General features: G+C 47.5%; 1 protein-coding gene across 2 annotated transcripts in view; it reads left to right on the top strand.

Moving 5' to 3' along the window:
- ARHGEF9 (Cdc42 guanine nucleotide exchange factor 9) overlaps positions 1-20,673 on the top strand; it is a 360,924-nt gene that overhangs the window by 27,667 nt on the left and 312,584 nt on the right. Inside the window, exons 3-4 of one of the 2 annotated variants that reach the window (XM_090059155.1) lie at positions 755-925; positions 20,131-20,302. The exons of the other annotated variant lie outside the window; for it this stretch is intronic. The gene's annotated coding sequence lies outside the window, so the exon portion shown is untranslated. The remainder of the gene's footprint in view (positions 1-754; positions 926-20,130; positions 20,303-20,673) is intronic. 2 annotated transcript variants of the gene reach the window in all.

Raw genomic sequence — 20,673 nt, 5'->3', positions numbered from 1 at the left:
CTGCCCCCCTTGTCTCAGGGGGTCATGCTAGCTAGTATCTGGCCATGCCCCCATCCCTGCTGGAGCAGCAAGGCAGGGGGGACCCTGACACGGGCTGTTCCGCCCTGGCCAGGCAGATCCTGGCTCGGGCCCATGCCAGTGGGACAGGGCAGGGAGGGGGGACTTAAACCCTCTTCCTCTCCCGTGTGCTTGAGGCTGCTGCTGGGACAGGCCATGCCCCCCACTGCTCCAGCGGTGAGGCAGGGTAGAAATGCCTGATAGGGACTGCTCTACCTTAGCCAGGCAGCCCCTGGCTTGGGTCTGTGCCTATGGGACGGGGGACAGAGGCAGAAATTAAACCCCTCGCCATCTCCATTTGCTTCACAATGCTGCCGGGGCTGGCCATGCCCCCTGCTGCTCAAGCAGCGAGTGGGGTGATATGGCTGCCAAGGGCTGCTGCACCCCTGCCTGGCAGCCCCCAGTTGGGGTCTGTGCTGGTGGGACAGGGGAAGGAGAGGGAATAAACCTCTTCCCTGCCCCCTTCACCTTAGGTGGGCCAGCATGTAGCCATACCCCCGCCCCTACTCCAGATAGGGCTGGCCCTGCCACTCTGCTCTGCCCTGCTGGAGCAGACAGCACCGCCCAGCCCAGGGCTGCAGAGCATGTTTGACCTCAGTCAGTTAAGTCTGAGACTACATTCAACCAGGTTTATCTCAAACCGGTTTTGGCCATTTTGACACTGGTTTGTGTGTGCTGAACTTCTGTTCTGTTACAGGTTTAAACCAGTTTTTGAGCACTTAAACTGGATTATGTGCAACTGCTGTCCCTATCCATTGTGGCTGTGTTGACTGGGAGATGTTACTTCCAAGATTTTCTTCCTGGCCTGCTGTTGTCTTACATTTCCAACCCTTAATCAGGAACAGATGAGTACTTTACACCATATCTTGTCAGTACATGTTTCCAGTTAGTCAGAGCAGGGCGTGGGGAAGGGAAGGGAGAAGCAGAGAGATGGAAGAAGCCTGCCTGTAGTGATGCTAATTGAGTTTGATGTTGTTTCTTTATGTGCAGACACAGATTCTGTCTCGGTCACCCAGCTGAGTGTGGCTGCTTTGAGCAGGGCTCTGATGTATGAAGAATTTGAACTGACAGGCCCCTTTTTATAGGGTATAGTCCCAGCTATGAGGGTATATAGTGGGCTGGAGTAGGGATCCATTCCCAAACCCTCTGCAGGAAGCTTAAAGATCCCTTTATTTTGTTTAGCATCATCATCAGGTTGGCATAGTGGTTTTGACTCAAGGAAAGAGCAAGATTTCCCTCTTGTCTTGGGTGGTGTGAGCATGTGTGTAGAATGGCACCACTTAATGGCAATGTTATGAATTTCATTGAACTACACAGGCGTGGGGTGGCATTTCATGTGGCTTTATTTATTGGCGTTATTGTGGACTAACCGTGGTAAAAAAGTTGTTACAACAGAGATGCCACAGCTTCCACATGTACAATCAACCACTTCCCAAAACTCCTTCACTGCAGTGTCAATCACTGGTGTGTGGTGCCCAGAGGCGAAAATAGGCTGTTTAAATGGTGAATAATGGTTGCCCTGGAACACTAAGACAGAGGCAGAAAACACTGGTGGTGTTTGGTGGTTTTATTGCTCACTTCCTCCCATTGGTGAAGGAAGGCAGACAACATAATTCGATGTTGTCATCTTTGTCAGTTCTCTAGTACAGGAGGAGCCTTATGCCTTGTTGGGGATTAAGAAAAGGCATATGTTTTGGAGGTATGTTTTGGATTATTACTCTTACACAATTGCATCTTCAAAATACAAAGGTCAACACATGTTTACAAGCCTACTGTAACTCTTTGGTGGACACGTCCATTGTAGCTGATAAATCCTTCCCGTGTCCAAATGTTGTGACATCATAGTACATGTTTCTGTATTTGGCCTTGAATTTAACAGACTAAGCATAAACTAACATTTTCTCCCTCCTCCTATTGGATCCTAAAGGTTGTATCTCCTGTTTTTAGCCACTTACTATCACTGGTGCCAAAATCAGCTGGGACTGTATCAGTTTCATAGTTTCATAGTTTATCAGTGTAATTTGTGACTGCACTACATTTGCTATCAGCACAGTTAAACCATTGGTTAATGCTTCAGTTAAGACCAGGCCCTTGCGGCCAAATTTGTAAAGGCATTTTGGCACTTACGATGATCTCCTTTATATCTCTAAATACCTCTGACCTAGTGGGATTTTCAGAAGGAATTTGCTGCTCAGCTCAAAAATACCTATCTGAATCATTAAGTGTTTAAACATCTTTAAAAATCTTGTCCCAGTTTCTATACTGATGTTGCTAAGCTGCCGTGTGAGGTGGTAGAGTTACTTTCCATGCTAGTGGTTCCATGTTGCGGGGGAAATATAAATAAACTCCAGAAACAAAAGGAGCAAGGAAAAAATAATTCTTTCAAACAGTTGAGCAGAAACAATAGGATAGGATATGCCTCCTCTGGGGAAAACGAATGGCTGAAGTGGATAGGAGCACAGAGCCTGCCTTATGGTGCACCATGCACAGCACAAACGTTTGCTAAATGGAGTATTAATAGCAAACGTTATGGCAGAAGCATATGCAACCCCTAGGCTGCCTGCTGGGGAGGGAGAAGCAGAGGGAAGAGTTTTTCCTGTGCTGTCTGTTTTGGATACAATGGACAATTATTTGGACATCTCCATTGTCTCAGGATATAAACAGCACAAAATGCTACACAACAGTTATTGTTTTGCTCTCATGCTAAACTGTGGGGTGTTGCTCACTGTGTGTCCCAAATCATGTAAGGGAAAGTGTTTCATGATTGTAGATTCATTTATGAGCTAAGTGATGGATGGATGGCTCAGCAGATAAGGCAGAGATGCCTTCAGGGTGGGGACATAGTAATGAGTTAGACATGTTCTTCTCCCCTTTTTACCATCCTCTTTATATAGTTGTTCGAGTTGCTAAAGCATTTCACTGTCAATCTCCCCTTCCTCTCTACAAATGTTTTAAAAATGCCACTGTTCTCTGCAGTGAAACCATGATGGTAGGGATCTTGGCATCCTAAACTTCCATTAAATAGAGATCATCTGTTAGGATGAGACAAATATATTCCATGTGGTTAGTTTTGTGTGGTCGTTGAGGGATGAAATTAGCAATAGCCATGCAATCTACTGCTCATCTTATGTTTCCCTTTTGAAATTAAGGCCCCTGCACAATGCTTTTCCTTCTCTAGTAGAGATTGCTATATATAAATGCTGGCTCCTTAAAATGAAGCAGCTGGTTATGCCGCATCAGAGAGTCATGATGCAAAATATTGTAACATGAACAGCACAGAGTCATGCTGGAGAAGTATGGTTCAAAGAGACCTTCGCAAGAGATGATGAGCACCTGCCTTACATTAAATTTATACTTGATCCAGCCTCTTGAGTCACTGAGATAAGGATCCCAAAGTCACTCCAGACATTTGCACCAAGGCTTCAGAGTGCCTAAACAACACAGATATTGCATAATAATTAAATGTCACTTTGTGTCCTGATCCAATCAGTGAAATGTAGTGAACATTTTTAATAACTATTTAAGAACTTAAATGGCCCAGCTGTAACTGTACATGTAACTATTGTGTGATAGACATCATCACTGGTGTCTGGTAACTAATATAGGGAAGAAAGTGAAATGATTTAAGTCTAATCATTCTGTTGTTTTGCAACACAATGATGCTGGATCCCTTGTTTCCCATGGAACCTTTTACTATCCTGGAAGCCAAAGGTGAAATGATCCCTTCAGATCCACAGAGTTCATCTAAAACTATGCTCTACTGAATATGTATGAAGATGACGAGTATAGCTGAAGATGTAACAGAAAAGATGGGAAACTTGAACTCTGAAAGGAATGCAAGCCCTTTGCAGCTGCTGTCTAGCTTATGGGCATTAGATAGATTCTTCCATACAGGCCTATTGCAGGGTATTCTTCCTTTTCTTCTGAAGTTACTGGTGCCATTGACTGTCATAGATTGGATGCTAGGCTAAATGCACTACTAGCATCTTTCAGACTGGCAGCTCCTATGCCTCAGTATGCAACTTTGCAAAGCATCATGTTAGGGTGGGGAGCATGATCCAAAGCCATATACCACATCATAGATCTAGGAAAAATGTTTTGCCGTAGGATGTTGCATCACTGGTTGAAATGGGGTCCATCAATTAGAGACCCTCCTGATGGTAGGGTTTCAGCTGCCAGGGACCGTTCATAGCCTTAATCATCTGTTCTTGATTTTATTTTGGTCTGTCTTTGCATTCCCCACCCCGCCCATCTCACACCCTTTTCATGGTATACCTGCAACACCTTGGGTCCACTTCCCACTCGCACAGGGCCTCATTGCAAATAAAGTTCTTCCTGATTGGTAATAGGGTTTAAAACTCAATTGTGCTATGTAGATTTACTTGTTGAGGACTTGCTCATCTTTGCCATGAGTCTGCCCCATTCCCAGAGTCCAGTTTAGCTGACAAATGCATTAGTCTCATACTTGTGGGGAAAATGATTCTCCTCCTCTAACATCATTGTGCTTAGCCTGTACATGCTCGGCTTCCTGGAAGTGGAAAGAAATAAGATTTAAATTATACATGAGTGAACTAATTTACTTGAACTGCAGTCTCGAGTCGCATCTTTGAACACCCAGTTTTAGCTTTTTCTGTGCAGTCATTCACCCTCACATGATACTGAATTAGCAGGCAAGCCAAGGACCGCATGTCATGTAGGCTCTGACTTAAAGTAGCACAAGCCTGGCACGACAGGTGCACGCCTGCCACTGCAAATTCAGCTCACCCTGGTCTGTGTCTGTATCACTGTGTTAGGGTGCCCTGTTTCATGCTGCAACCAATAAGGATCCAACTGCAGCAAATGTTGGAGAATAAAACAGGCTACACTGCCAGCACCTGAAGTCTGTAAGGCTGAAAAAGCTCTCTGAGAGAACAGAATATCTCTTTTCTCCCCTCCTACATTCTCAGAGCCCATCTCTCACGAACACATGTGTTTGGGGAATGATTTTAACCATGCCAGTTTGAAGTCAGGCAGAAGGCAAAGCAGGGGGCACTTTAGAGGCTAACTGTTCATTAACCCTCTAATTCTTAGGAAAGGATGGGGTGTAGGCTGCACTACCTCAAACAGTCCCTGAACTAGGTGGAGACAAGCAGCAACCCTGTTGCTGGTAGCAAATTCTCACTTATACCATGCCAGCTCAGTTGTGCTAACTGGCAAGTTGGGGTTTGGGAGGATCCAAGGGTTGCCTCCAGGGAAGCTGCTTTAACTAGTCTGTCATTGCTATGCCAAATCTTGACCAAAGAAATCAATGTTTGTTGCAGAAATAACTTAAGCACCAAGTATCTGTGGTACGGTACTTGATTTTGCGGTTTCTGATGAATTGAGACTACCACTCCAAATACACACAAGTCACCAAAGCACCTTGGATAATGACTTTAGGCCCATTACTGCAGGAATGCGATTTGACCTGGTGACCTGGAGTTGAAGGACTCTTTTTTTCCTGATCTCCAGTCTGTCCAACTGGCATCAGCTGCTTTTGTCACTGAGAGATTTTATCTTCCTATGCAATGCATTTTTCAGCATGTGCAAAATAATGGGTAAATGCTAGGGTTTTTTCCTGTGGTACTTGCTCGTCTCTCCTCAGGGACCTAGCTCTGGAAGCTTGCTATAAGAGATCACTTTACCAGATGTTTCATATAATTCTCTCTGCTCTCCCCCACCCTTAAAGCAAGCCTAAAAAATAAATAACGTATGGGTTAGGGGACAGACATTCAACAACCTGAATTGATTCAATCTTTGCAGGTTAGTCTAACCTTCTTAGATTGAACTAGCTTGCAACTGAACAGACATTCCCTTTGGACTGGGGAAATGCAAGCACATGCCTGCAGTTGCTCAGGCCAGGAGCTGGAGGGCGCTAGAGCACACCATCAGCTACAGGAAGCTGTGCTGGGGGCATGGCCAGCCCCAGCAGTAGCTTGGAGTGAACTGGCCAGGGATGGTGTCTGGGAAGCATGAGCCTCCTCCTGGCAGGGGGGCTGTGAGTGGGGGTCAGAGCTGCCATGGTCTGCACAGTGTAAGAGGTGGCACTGGGGCTCAGACGGAGCCATAACTCTCCAAACCCCTCTAGTGCCACTGCTGCTGCTCCCTCTGCACAGTCTGTGGCAGCTTTGCCCACCTGCAGCGTGGCCCCCCTGCTGGGAAGAGGCTCGTGATCCGGGACATCATGACAGGGGGTGGTGCCAACCCTCCAGGATTACCCTGCGATCTCCAGGAATTAGAGAGAAATCTCCAGGAGACTGCTGAGAGTCACCCGGAAGATAAATGATAGGGTATTCATTAAAATAAATATTAGATGTTGAATCTGATTTATACAGATGTCCCGTGGGCTTTTAAAATGTAATAGTAATGTGCATTTGCCGCCTTGATGTAAAGTCATTAATGTCATTACATCATGTGATGAAACCTCCCGGAATAGATTCAGACAGAGTTGGCAACCCTATGCTGTCCCCATCATGGTTGATCCCCCTCGCTGCTCCTGTGGCACGGTGGGGCCCTGCCAGAGTCTGGGCCCCTTAGGCAGGGGTAGGTGGGGTGGCTCTGCCCTCCAGGGGATGCTGCCAGATATTATTCCCACTGCCAGGGTGTTATTCCCCAACTCTACCCTCCGCCAGATGCCAGAGGGAAGGGGAAATAACCCCCCTCCCTTGCCTAAGGGGCTGTACCAGCCTGCCTCTGGCTGGGCCCCACCCTGCTGCTGGAGTGGTGAGGGGGGGTGACCATGATGAGGGCAGCAGCCCCTGTCATGGTGTCATGGAGCACGAGCCTCTTCCTGATGGTGGGGTGCACTGCAGGCAGGGGCCCCACTGCGGGGTGGAGAAAGCTGTCACAGACTGTGCAGGGTGCTGGGGGAAACTTGTGGGGGCTGTAGCCCTCTCTGAGCCCTGGTGTTGCTGCTTGCCTCATGCAGTCTGTGGCAGCTCTGACCCTGCTTGCAACCTCCCCCACGGCCGGGAGAGGCTCGCGCTCCCTGAACACCACGGCAGGGGACGCTGCCCCCATCAAGGGCCCTGCCCCCTCACCACTCCAGTGGCAGGGTCAGGGCATGACCAGAGCCCAGCCAGTAGCACCCCTTGGGCGAGGGGCAGGGAGAGGGGTTATCCTGCCACTTGCCCCACACAGGTAGCGAGTGGCAGTGGTCGGGGCAGCAGAACCTACTGTGCTGCCCCGCCAGGGGCAGAGGGGGTGGAGTGGGGAATAACCCTCCCTCTACCCCCCTCCCCCACTTCAGGGGGCCATATCGGCCGGCCTCTGGCTATGCCCCCACCACTGCAGCAGTGAGCGGGGAGCACCTGGCAGACCCCAGCTCAGGTCTGTGCCAGTAGAACAGGGAGAGGGATGTTAAACCGCCTCCCTGGACAGTTTACTGTAGGCTATTGCCAGGGCTGGCCATGGCCCTGTCGCCAGAGCAGTGAGTGGAGAAATGCAGGTCATGCTGGTGGGACGAGGAAGGAATGAACCTCTTCCTTGCTCCCTTCTAGGCCCGGGTCAGGCCGGCTCCTGTCCCTGCCCTGTCAGGGGAGCAGAGGGGCAGGGCCAGTCCTGCTGGCCTGGAGCAGAGAGCCCAGCCCAGAGAGCATGCTGGGATACTGGAGGGCTCTGGTTTAATTTAAACTGGGAAGGGGTCTGGGACAGAAGTTGCCTAACCTGGTTTGACCCAAATTGATTAAGTCTGATACTGCATTCAACCAGGTTTATCTTAATCCAGTTGCGGCCATTTTGAAACTAGTTTATATGCACAGAACTCCTGTTCTGAAAGAGGTTTAAGCCAGTTTCTGATCATTTAAAGTGGTTTGTGTGTAATGTCTGTCCCTAGCCACAGTGTCTTATACAACATAGTGCAGGTTTTCCAGAAAAACACCTGACTGAAATCTGCCTGGGCATTTATGGGAGGCACCGAGAAGAAAATGCACTAGTAGGAATCCATCCTGGAGATGACTTTCTAATTGAAATCTTCAGTTCCTTTTACTCCGTTGATTCTCTTACTGTACTACAACTCCTCCTCTGTCTGAATGTACAACATGGAAAAAAACCCACCCAGGTTTTGTCTAGCATGTTCAGAGAGGCACTGAGGGTGACTGAAGAGATGTCTGGGGAGAGAGAGAGAAGTCATGTGTTCCTTACTATTTATTTGACCTAAATACATTGAGGTAACCATACCATGAAAGAGAATTTCCTGACACTATAGAGCTAAACATCTGTTTCCTCCCATTTTTTCCAGTGACAGAACATGGTAACGGAAGAACTGGCAGGGTTTTCTTTCCTTTTTTTCTTTTGTATCACAGGAGGCTCTATGTTCTGGAGCTAAATAAGTTCTCCTAGAGCAGACGGGTTTCTCTCAAGGGTTACATGATCATTTGTTCTCTATTTTCTCTCCTTCCTGTCTCCCCCCACCCCTCCTGGAGAGAAGCGGATATGCTGAAGCTCAGGCAGGACTTCCTCAGCTAAGCCATGCCTGCTGGCAAACTCAGCTGTATACCCTGTCCCTTTCTATGCACTCCCCTTTTCTCTGATAAAACAATGGACCAAATACTCCTTGTTGTTTGTTATTTTATGTTCTGCAGAGGAAGAACTGAATGCAAGTTTTCATCCCCAGGGGCTTCGCTGCATTCCACATTTTACAAGTCTTTCAAAAACGGGGTTATTCAGTACGGTCCTGTAGGATTCCCTTTTGTTCACAAGTCTGAATCCTTCAGTGGGAAATGCTACATACTCAGATTGTGATAAACAGCTGCTGTTCTTCAGGCCGATCATTTTTCGAGTGAATTTGGCACTGATGACAAATTGACGGCTTTGGAGATTTGTGCAAATTAAAAAAAAAAAGACGCAAGTCAGCAGTTGTATACGTGACATACTCACAGACACGTCTGTCTGATTTGTATGAGAGCTCCCCCAGGGATTCTTATGCACAGGAGATAATGGCTTGGACAGATGGTCACTTGCACGTGCTAGTTGCACACACAGTTGTAATAATGATGTGTGTATCTAATCACTGAACAAAATACAGCCCTTTCTAAGCTAGTACCACGTGGCAGAGCAAATACCCTGCACAAGCATCGTCTGCCAGCGTGCCTCAACTCTGCACTGGAGGAGCCTGCTTTAGGCTTAAGAGTAAGTCAGATTTTGGCCCTCCACAACTCCTTACCCTTCTGCTAAAACTACCTACAGGAGTCCCACATAGCCCTGGCTGTGGATCCATTATTGTGTTATGGATACCTGGCTGGAAGGGACTGAGTTGTCAGCTGCTGCACATAAAGCTTTGCTGTTCTGAACTTTCTTCCCTAGTGAACCAGGCTGCAAGGACTTGCTCCTATTGCAGCTATATCCACTCCATTTAGGTACTGCCCTGCTGTTGCCATGTGATACTGACATTCAAAGTGATAGATTCCAAAGCTTAAGTTATAGGAAACTGCATTTTTTCCCTGCAAGCTTTTTCCATCTTTTGCTGCTTTATTTGCTAAGTACCCAAATGCTTTAGGCATTTTTGGTGTGATTTGTACATGCTAAGAAAATTCACCTGTATTTTCTGTGCTACTCCCCAGTCTCTCTGTCTAGTGTAATGTCATCCAGGAGCGCATTCGTGCTTCATTTTTCACCTTAGGATATTAACTAGTGATGGCCAGTCAGGATGGAGTGACCATACATCCGGTTTGCGGAAGGTTTGGAGCTGTGCAATGTTTGTGCTGGAAATTACATGGTGGGCTTCTGTATTTATTCTTGCTCCGTACTTCCAAAATCTGACCCTCGGTGTAAAAGCCAAAAGATGCACGTTACTGTCTCCCAGCGAACTCCACCTGGTATATGAAAATGAACCAGGGTCTCCTCTCTATTGAGGCTGTGGCACTACAGAAACTGGGCATCTGATCTTTGCTTCTGCATCTCCATCTTCATGTACCAGTATAAAATGGATACAAAATGTGCAACCTTTTTGGTTTGGGTATGTTGCACTCGCATTGCACTGGCCTAAGACAGAACTCCATTTCTAGTTCAACAGAGGATCTTAGGACTAGTCTACCCAGGGCCGACCCTAGAGGGGTGCAGGGCCCCATTAAGAGAGATGGGCTACAGAGCGGGATAGAGGTGGCAGCCTTGGCCCTGACCCTGGCCCTGGTGCTGAGGGAACTGCTGCTGGCACAGCCCACCCTGGTGGGCCTTTTGCAGTGCAGAGCAACTGAGGTTTCATAGTTTCTAGGGTTGGAAGGGACCTGAGTAGATCATCTAGTCTGACCCCTTGCCATAGCAGGGAAGATTACTGGGGTCAAACGACCCCAGCAAGGTGTTCATCTAACCTCCTCTTAAAGACCCCCAGGGTAGGAGCCAGCACCACTTCTCTTGGAAGCTGGTTCCAGATCCTAGCCGCCCTGACTGTGAAGTAGCGCCTCCTGATATCTAGCCTAAATCTTCCCTCTACCAGCTTGTGACCATTATTCCTGGTCACTCCTGGCAGTGCTTGGGGGAGCAGTGACTCCCCCAATGCCTGCTGATCCCCCCTGACTAGTTTGTAACAGGCCACTAGATCCCCCCTCAGCCTTCTCTTGTGGAGGCTGAACAGGTTCAGGTCCCACAGCCTCTCCTCATAGGGCCTGCCCTGCTGCCCCCTGATCATGCGAGTGGCCTTCTCTGGACCCTCTCCATGTTGTCCACATCCCTCTTGAAGTGCGGCACCCAGACCTGGACGCAGTAGTCCAGGTGCAGCTTGACCAGTGCTGCACAGAGGGGGAGGATCACCTCCTTGGCCCTGCTTGAGCTGCATCTGTGGATGCGTGACAAGGTGCGGTTGGCCTTCCTGACTGCATCCCCACGCTGCCGTCCCATGTCCGTCTTGGAGTCGATGATGACTCCAAGATCCTTTTCTGCCTCTGCACTTATGAGAAGGGAGTTTCCCAGCCTGTAGGTATGGCGCCGGTTGTTCCTTCCCAGGTGCATCACTTTGCACTTGTCAGTATTGAATCCCATCCTATTTTCATCCACCCACCCTTGTAACCTGTGTAGGTCTGATTGTAGCCTATTCCTCCCTTCTAGCATGCCCACATCCCCACACATCTTGGTGTCATCAGCAAATTTGAACAGGGTGCTTTTTACCCCCTCGTCCAAGTCACTGATGAAGATGTTGAACAGTGCGGGCCCGAGGACCGAGCCCTGGGGGGCCCCACTGCCCGCATCCCTCCAGGTTGAAAATGACCACCACCACCACCACCACTATCTGGGTGCGGCCCTCCAGCCAGTCGGCGACCCAATTGACTGTGTGGGTGTCAACACCACAGTCCCCAGTTTCTTAATGAGAACGGGGTGAAAGACAATGTCGAAGGCCTTCCGAAAGTCCAGGAAGACTATATCCACTGCTACCCCTGCATCTAAGGATATGGTGATCTGATCATAGAAGGCCACCAGGTTGGTCTGACAGGACCTGCCTCTAATGAACCCTTGTTAGTTGCCCCTAAGCATGAAATCCCCTGCTGGCCCCTCGTGGATGTGTGCCAGCGTAATTTTCTCGAACAGCTTGCCTAGGATCCAAGTAAGGCTAATTGGCCTACAGTTTCCCGGGTCCTCCTTTTTCCCCTTTTTGAAGATGGGAACCACGTTGGCCCTCTTCCAGTCCTCTGGCGCCACACCAGGTGAAGGCCATAGTGGGCTGGGTTGGGGATACACTTGTGGCAGAGGGCCCTGAGCTGAGCCAAGCCACGGTGCCCGGCAGCACCTCTGCCGCAACCCTCAGATGTCAAAGTTCAGAGCCCCCCAAGCGCAGGGCACAGGGGCAGTTGCCCCAATTCACCATACCCTAGGGACAGCCCTGAGTCTACCCACAGTTTTTTGCATTGTTGTGGCTAATCCCAAGACAAGGAAACCCTATCCAAAACCTGGATGTAGAACTGGCTTTCTGGTCCGAGCGTAGACCTGGCGGCTCTACTCTGATGCCCAGCACAAATCTTGAAAGTTTTTGGTGATTCCGTTGATGCCTTTCTACAATGAGGGTGATGATATATACCTGCTAGCAGGCATGTGGGCAGGGTTTCTGAGTTAGTATTTGCTTAGCACTTTGTAGACATAACATGCAATCTCACTGCCATGTGTTACTATTGTAATAATCAGCACATCACTCATGACGAGTCTACAATTAAAACATAGCTGCTAGTTTTGCTTATGATGCCTGGTTAGAACTCAACTCTGATTCCTGAGTTGTTTGTAAGTTTAAAACCGAAGGAAAAAACCTTTTGTTCTGAAAAGAGACAGCTGTGACTGAAAGTTGGATCTGCTGAGGAGTAAGTTTTTAGGTTTTTTTAAGATGATTTTTCCATACAAACCACTGAATATAACCATCCTGTTTTCTATACAGGATTAACCACTGAATATAACCATTTTTTTAAAAAAAGAAGATAAACTGTACCATTAAGGTATTAGATCTGAAAAGCAGAACCAAGAAAGATTACATGCATTTTGGCCTGGTGACCTGGTTTACTGTAAGCAGTAGTTATGCATGTTTCTACCTTTAGATAAAATTGGAGAGCACAGGGTTGTTCAAAATGAAGAACAATAGGTAGGGGTTTACCAAATTTGAGGGCAGATCCCAGGGCTGGCTGCAACTTTTTTTTTCTGGGCTGAGTACAACCCTGTCCCTGCCCCTCCCACCCCCAGCTTCTGTTTGGCTAATGGGCCCCAGCAGTTCTGCCCCTCCCTGCAGCTTGCCAGATGGACCGAAACTGTAGCTTAATTTCCATGATTAAGTCCAGGGAAGCTATTAATCCATGCATTAAGTTTGGAATAATGGCTTCCCTGGGTTTAATCAGGTTAATTAAACTGTAGTTTCAGGCCATCCCCAAGCAGGGAGGCTGCAGGCAGCTACACGGGGTCCTGGACTGGTTGTGTCAGGCAGCTGGGAGGCTGCAAGCAGCTTTGCTGGGGTCCGTGGAGCCCCAGCTTGGCTCTTTGCTGGCAGCAGGTGCATGCATGCAGGGAGCTGGGGTATGGCTCTGTGGGCCTCAGTGCAGCCACTTGCAACCTCCCGGCTGCCTACCGTGGCCAGCCCCAGACCTCGGTGCAACTGCCTGCAGCCTCCCTGCCTCCTGCTAGGAGCAGCCCCACCCTGCCCCCTGTTTCCCCCCACCATGCTTTCTTCTTTTTGGTAAATTGTGCCTTCTGTTTGTTTGTGTTGCAGTGAGCCTGCCATTTTTCATGGACCTCGCCTGATTTTACGTTTTCCGCAACTCCCCCCCCCATCACCATTTTGGTAGGTCCCTAACATTAGGACTAAGAGATCTGAAAGAAATGTATGTGTGTATGGGGAAGAGTATCTGTTCCTATCCAAATTCTTTTACCTAGTTGTTTAAAACAGCTTTGGGGTGCTGTCAAACCAAAGGAGTGACTTGTTAAAGCCAAACCTGATGATTCAGTTGGAAACATAAGGCTCCTCGATTTTGACTGTAAGGCCCAGCTCTGCCTTAGGGGTACTTTTGAAGTTGCTTTTTAGCCTGAGGAAATGCTAGGAGAGACCCTTTGTTAGCTCTGGTGACCAGTCATGTACCTGAATGGAGGAAAGAGGAACTTATTGGAGCAATCTAACCACTGAATACTTTTTGTCTGAGCAGTCTTCCTCCTATAATGAAGATGAGATGTTTCTGAGGTGCTAGGTAGAGGGCATGAACAAGGTGTGTGGCTTTTAATCCTTATAAAACCTTTAAAGTCTTTCCAAGGGGGGAAAAAGAACACATGGGCTGTATTCATTTTTATCCAATTAGGCAGAAGACCTCCGACATGTTACAAGGCAGGCCTGAACTTGTTCTCTGTTTTTGGTGAAGTTGCTACAAGACTATTTATCTCACGTCCTCAGGGCTGTGTTGTGTTGCTCAGCTCTGGTGCTGCTAAAAGGGAATTTTACTACTGAAAGAACTGCTCTAGTTCAGGGGCTGCAAACCCTCGTTGAGGGCAGTAGACATGTTGCATCCTTTCATGAGGCAGCTCTTAAAACCTGAGCTTAGTTCTTAGGAGCTGCTAAATAATCCCACTAGAGATATGGTCTCTGCAGGTGACGTTCTCCTTTCTGTACCTGTGTGGAAGTCCACCATTGGAAGACAAAGATGATTCAAAAGCTGTGTATGGGACACGGTATGTTCAAGTGGGCTACCAGGTCATTTAGGATTAGAATGGGTTGTCCATGAAAAAAGAAAAAGCACTTGTATAGCAGTCTGTAAACCCAAAGATCTTAGGAAATACTACAAGCTTTACACATACGCGCTCTGGAATCACTTCACTATTGCTGTTGTGCATTCATCTTGGGGTGATACACAGAAGCCTATTTAACAGCACATCGCCATGCTATTTTACAAACTAAAAAGGAATGTTGCTTCCTATTAAATCTCACAAAGAATTTTAGGTAGGCATAAAATACCATATGCAGGTAGCCAAAATAATTATTACCATACCAATTTATATATGTGGTAATAAGAATTACCATACCAAATAATTGCCATACCAATTTAGACAAAATAACAGGGCCGTCATCTTATTCTTGTGAATGTTGTTAAGAGATTTTTAAATGCTCCAAGCAGTTGGACTTTGAATTTACCTTTTTTCCTGGAACACCAAACATTCCTCACAACATGGAGTCACATTGCATCAGTACCAAGTTAGAACAAAAGTGCCACCTATTGACACTTGGGATTTGGGATGTTCTGTGGGCCTGTCCCTTCCAGGTACTGATAGGCCCCTGTTTGGGTGACGATGAGATCCCCCAGCTCCGTATGAAGGCCAGTATATAGCTACTTGGGGTATCCAGTCTGGTCTGGGCGTTTTGCAAGACTTCTGTGCAATGCCACCATTTACTGTATTAACCAAACTGGGCTCTGCAGCTTGTTTTGCCAGTTTCTTGGACACTTCCCTTGGCAGTCTATTTTTTGTGTGAAGATAATTTCATTGGATGAAACTCTCTCCTTCAGAGAGGACCAGCATGAAGCATGCGTACTTCTTAAGCCCTGTTTTACAGGCTTTGTGCTGGCCCTGATGAATCTCACCCACTGAAGAGAATTTTTCCTCAAAGTTTGCCTTAACTTTTACTTTGATATCTTCTTCCACTCAGTGGAGCTACAGTTCAGGTGAAGTGTTAATGTTCTGGTAGCTTTGAAAATCTTTCACAATATGAAAACATGAAAAGTTTCTGCAGATTTCCATTTTAGATGGAAGCTCTACATGTTAAACATGTTATCATTTTGGGTTTCCCTCTGCCCCCCTCACAAGCAACAGGGCAGCTTTACAGCATCACATCTTTAATAAAAGTACTTTTTGCTTCTTGCCCAGGAGCTGTGACAGCAAAATATTGTTCTGAAACTGTTTTCTGCCAGCCTTGGAGTCATTGCAAGCCACCAAATGTTAAGTGAGTTTTCTTCTCTATCCCTGGAATCTCTTGAGAGAATCCAACCCCCCCCCCCCCCCCCCGGGGCCAATACATCTTTTAAATCAGAGCTTTTTCAACAATTGCTCTCCTAGGCTTCCTCGGGATCCTGGAGTACCCTGATTTTGCATAGGCTGGAAAAATAGACAGTGAGCTTGGCTGGCTCTGGAGGGTGTAAGTTTACAGCAAGGTAGGGCAATAGTTCCTGAGCACTGGGATTGTGGAGCATGTCAAATACCTGAGGAGAGCTGGTCTGTAACTTGGGCTGGATCCAGGACCTCTTAAGTCTGCGTGATCTTTTTGCTGGCTTAATTAGACAGAGAATTGAACCCTGGTTGGTATTTGTGCTTCTTGCTTCCACTTCATAAATCACACTATAACAAAAGCAAAAATCTATCTATTAAATACGACTTGCTTTAAGAAATCTCTGTAGCCACCCCAGGAATATGTGCTGATTAGAAATAAGGGCAGGTGCCCTTTGGTTATTTCTGTAGGATGTGGTTCAGGCTGACAAAATGAGAATCATGAGGTAGGCCGTGTCATGATGGCAACCCAATTGAGGGGTTTGCTCTTTTACGTGTAACCTGGGTGCACACGAGTATGTGCTCCCCTCTCCAAATAGAAGAGACGAGTGGCCAGCCAGGAGTGCTGTGGGAGGGATCTGTTCTCTATAAAGTCAGGCCAGGACACAAAAAGCTTAACTATATACAGGTTTATTAATATACATATAATCCAACAAGTGATATTAATAAATGCATACAATATATAGTTTTACATATAAGGCTATATTCTATAATTGATGACTAGGAAATTATACCACAACTAATGGGCTCAAACCCAGCACAGGTTAGTAACTGATCTGAAACAGGTAAGTATAGGTAAGTGTGCGCACACATGCACACGCACACATGCACACGCATGTTAAGCAACTCACATTAGAAATAACAAAATATAAGGCGCTGCCTACAAAATATGAGGCGCCTGCACACCCTTCAGGGTATCATCATCACTGTGAGTACTGGAGACTCCCCTTTGATGCCAGGGGCCTTGGCACAGCTCCAGAAGGGGAGGAAGAAGGGGCCTCAGTACCTCTCAGCCCCTCATGGGCTTGCTGGGGACCCTTTCCCCACAGGGCCCTCTGCTAGACCCCCTTCCACAGGCTTACCCCAGTAACTTACAGCCCCAATGGGCGATGTGGGGTCCCTGTCACCCCAGCCAGGGTTTCTTTCAGCAGAAGCAGGCTCCCAGCTCCTGTGGGGCCTTCGAGCCCCTCGCAGCCCTGTGCCCCACTTTGGGCACTGAGGGCTCTGCCCGCTGCTCGTGGCCGGGGGTCAGGCTGCCTTCTGCAGGTCCAAGGCCCAGGTCCCTGCCTGGGACCTGCTGCGCACCGAGCATGCACATGAGTCATGGCCACATGCCTGGAAATGGGGGACCGAGCCACCTAAAGCGATAGCCAGGGTTGGGGTCCCACCAGACTGTGCTGCACTGCACTGCCAGCTCCAGGTTCCCGGGCTCACGCTGCGGGTTGCAGACCTGAGCTGCCTCACGCAGCTCCAGGGTCTGAGGCTCTGTGCATTGAGTGGCTGGAGACCTGAGCTCCTGCACAGCTCCCAGGGTCACGGCCCGTGCGCTGCCCTTCACACCAACTGGAGCCGAAGCCATCCTCTGTTCCTGTCTGGTGAGAGGTGTCTTCAGGGGCTCTTCAGGGCAACAGCATTCACCTGCTGGGCTGCTCTTCCCCAGCTTTCTTTTCCGTCCCTTGGCACATCCGCTGTGTGCCGGGCACGCTGCTCCTCTTATGCTCTCTGGAGGCTCCGCCCCCAGAGTGCGGTCAGACCTGCAAGAAGCAGGCTTCAATCAGGTCGGGGGCTCTTCTCCCCTCCTCCCCCACTCCAGGCAGGGGTGGGGCTAGCCCCTCAGCAATTACCTGATTGGTAGACATGCTCCACCAATAGCAATGAAGCTTCTCCAAGCCCTGGTATGCCGGGCCGTCAGTAAGTCTGCCACATATGAACAACACTTCGGGGAATAATATGAGTTGTGAGTGGTCAGGTTTTATGGTAATTCACACTGTGGTGAGAGGACTCTTGCCCTAGGGTGTTTTTAACTAGAAAGTTGCATGAAAGTAGCGTATTATCTTGAGCGGTTGTGTTAACCCTGTATTGACCACAGTTTTGCATTCTGGATCATATACAGTTCAACATCATTGTATATGAAACTTGTAGGGCTAAAAGCAAGGCTTTATAATGCTAAAAGTGAGGCCATTTCTTTGTCCTTTCTCCTCTATTTCATAAAAGCGGACACAGCACTTACGAGATGGCTGGGAGGGAAGAGAGGTACTGGTACTGTGTGAGGGTTACTGATAAGATATGAAGCCAGCTGAATCCAGTCAACCGGGGAGTCTCGTCAACAGGGAAACCTTGAAAGTCGGCATGGATTGTGTTTGTAAGATAAAGAAACATCTTGAGACAAAATATATGAGGCAAATAATTCACGAGAGTTCAACTTCAGTGTTCACGCTCACAGTGCCGCTTGATTGGATAGAATAGTGATTTAGTTAATAGATGATTGGGTATTTTTACGAGCATGAGGTAATCACGAACTAACGCTGTCACCTTGAAAAGTATAAAAAAGTATGATAACTAGTAGGCGGGGTCCGTCTCCCAAAAAGGCACTGCGCTCGAGCGAATAAAGATTCTGTATTTGATTTTGGATACTTGCTCTGCCTGATTATTGCCCCAGCCTAGAGTGAACTGCACGTGGCTTTAAGAGCATAATTTGTAACAACATCATGCCATCAGATCTGTGCATAAGTCATTATAAGACCAGAGTTTATTCACGGTTAGATGAAATGATGTCAGTCACAGATTGTCCCAGTCAATACTATTTACAAGGGCTTGGTTGACATCTTGTCACTTAGCTGAACTCGTTTGGGTAGTATTAAAACTTGGCTTCATTAGCAAGATTACATCAAGTACCTAGCAATGAGTAAATGATTGCTTATTGCTTTACCCTTTGATAGGGCATTGTCTTCACAGTTTTGGCTTTGTTCAGATATATCCAAAATATTTAAGGACACAGCAAGTCCAGAGGCCTCTTAGGAGTTCCTTTTGGTGAGATGGGTGCTAGCCATCTTTGGGCTCAAGCAAAGCAACCTGAGTCCCATATCGCCTGCAAGTTCTGGAGCTTGGTAGTTGAGCCTGTTTAAGTGTCCTTACCTTGTGAAGGGATTGTCAAGGGGTTGGAGACAATTTATAACTGCCCCAGCACTGAGGAGCAGTAGTGTAACTAGGGGTGGGCAAACAGGACATCAGTCCCTGATGTCACATCAGGATGGGCACAAGCATGGCAGCGGCAGCAGCAACTGCTAGCTTAGCCACCACTGCACCCCAGGGAGCAGAAATTGCTTGTTACAGCTTCTCCGGAAGAGAATTCCTATGCCTGCAGGCTGGGCCCCTAGAAAGCAACATTAACACACACGTCTTGGGGTTGGGAATCTCTCAAGGACCTAAGGTTGCTCTGCAAGGAGCTGTGGTGTTTGTCGCTGTTCATCTCATCTGACCTCTCTTGCCTGTGACTTCCCTTCTGCTCTCTTTGGCCTGTTCAACCTGTAGGCCCAATGGGGAATTATCTGCTCCTGTGTTTGTACCATGCTTAGCACAGTGGGTTCCACATTTCATTTGTGGCCTCTGGGCAATCCTGGAATTATTTTCCTTGTTTGGATTTCATTAAAATCAAGTGAAGTTTAGCCATTAGCTTTCAGTGGGTGCATCTACTTGAGAGACTTACTGTGCATTATCTTAATAACACTGCTCAGTAGCATGTCATAGCAAAAAGTGTGCGAATAGCCTACTGTGCAGTATTATTAGGCTAATGCGCAAGTAAGTGTCACTAAATAACCATGCGCTGGCACTACTGTGCAGTAGCTCTAGGTACTGTGTATTTAGTTAGTACTTTATTAAGGAAGAACTAAACTAAATGCGCAGTATCTAAGACACATTAATGAATGTGTAGATGCACCCTGTAAGGAGCAAAGTCAGGCCTTTAATGCAGAGCTCCCCATTTGTTTTACTTCGCAAGAACTGTGCAAAGATTGAACAGACCACAGCACCTTAATTTGCTACCCACCACTGAACTTTTTTTGTTGTTGTTTTAGAAGCTTTGGATGCAGATTATGCAAAATTACAATTTTTTCACTTGGATTGAAAGCCTGGGAGAGCTGAATGCTTATTACACAGGTGGTTCATACAAGCCCAGGTGCTTAAGTAATTGCATGGAGCTGGCTGCCAAACATACAGGCTCTTCTCTAGAGGAGGGTTGAGTTTCATGTGCACAAGGAGAAAGGCCAGCAGCTGCCAAATATGCATAGCATGGGAAAGGGAGAGATATGATGAATGTAAAAAGTCCCACATGCTTAATTGGTGAGAAACGGACAAAAATAAGCTTGGCTTCCTGCTTGGAGTATTTGACAGTGGCCTGTTGACCTTTTAAACACTCCCATAGTTCTGCTTCGATGCCAGCCTGTGGTGGGGTGGCTGTAGGAGCTGTGTGGCTTCTGTTGTGTGAGTGATTTGCAAATGGGGTTGCAAATGGAGCTTTAATTTCTTTTCAGGTTTTAAAATGTATTTTAATAGATCCTGCTTCTGTTTTTCCAGTGAGTCCATGTGAGTCAATGGAGAGCCTGTGAGACTGACCAAACTGGCATACTGAAGTCCTCTGTTCCCAAAACCACTGTCACCTGGGGAGCAACATGGCACCATAACTGTACTTCAGTTAGCTGGATCATGGATTTCAATTCAAGTCTTGGCTTCCTTCAGGGAAACAAAGGTGCCTTTTTGTGCATGTGGTGGTGGGTAGGGAAGGGGCCACTGGGAACAAAACAGAGACTATCAAACTCATCTTGTGCAGGGTGCTTTGCAACAGCAGCAACTTGGCAGGGATTGGAATTGGTAATTTGAAGGCAAGAGGTTCCATATTATCAAATCTCTGATCCACCCATTTATCCTTAAAATAGATTGTCTCCTTAAATCCCCATCCTTGGCACAGAAGCAACTAAATTGCATGCTGTTCAGAGGGTCAGGCAAAGGTGTGGTAGGAGGGAACACAAAGGGGCACTATCTCAATGCTGGTCTTCAAAAGTAATACATCTCTGAAGTGGACACAGTGCCCTCACTGCACTTAGAGCTGGCTCTGTAGAG

This window comes from Crocodylus siamensis, chromosome 8, assembly GCF_052110815.1.
Source record: "Crocodylus siamensis isolate JL-2025a chromosome 8, ASM5211081v1, whole genome shotgun sequence".
Lineage (NCBI taxonomy): Eukaryota > Metazoa > Chordata > Crocodylia > Crocodylidae > Crocodylus > Crocodylus siamensis.
Note: the sequence above shows the minus strand (reverse complement) of the source record. Positions and strands in the feature narration are given on the sequence as shown.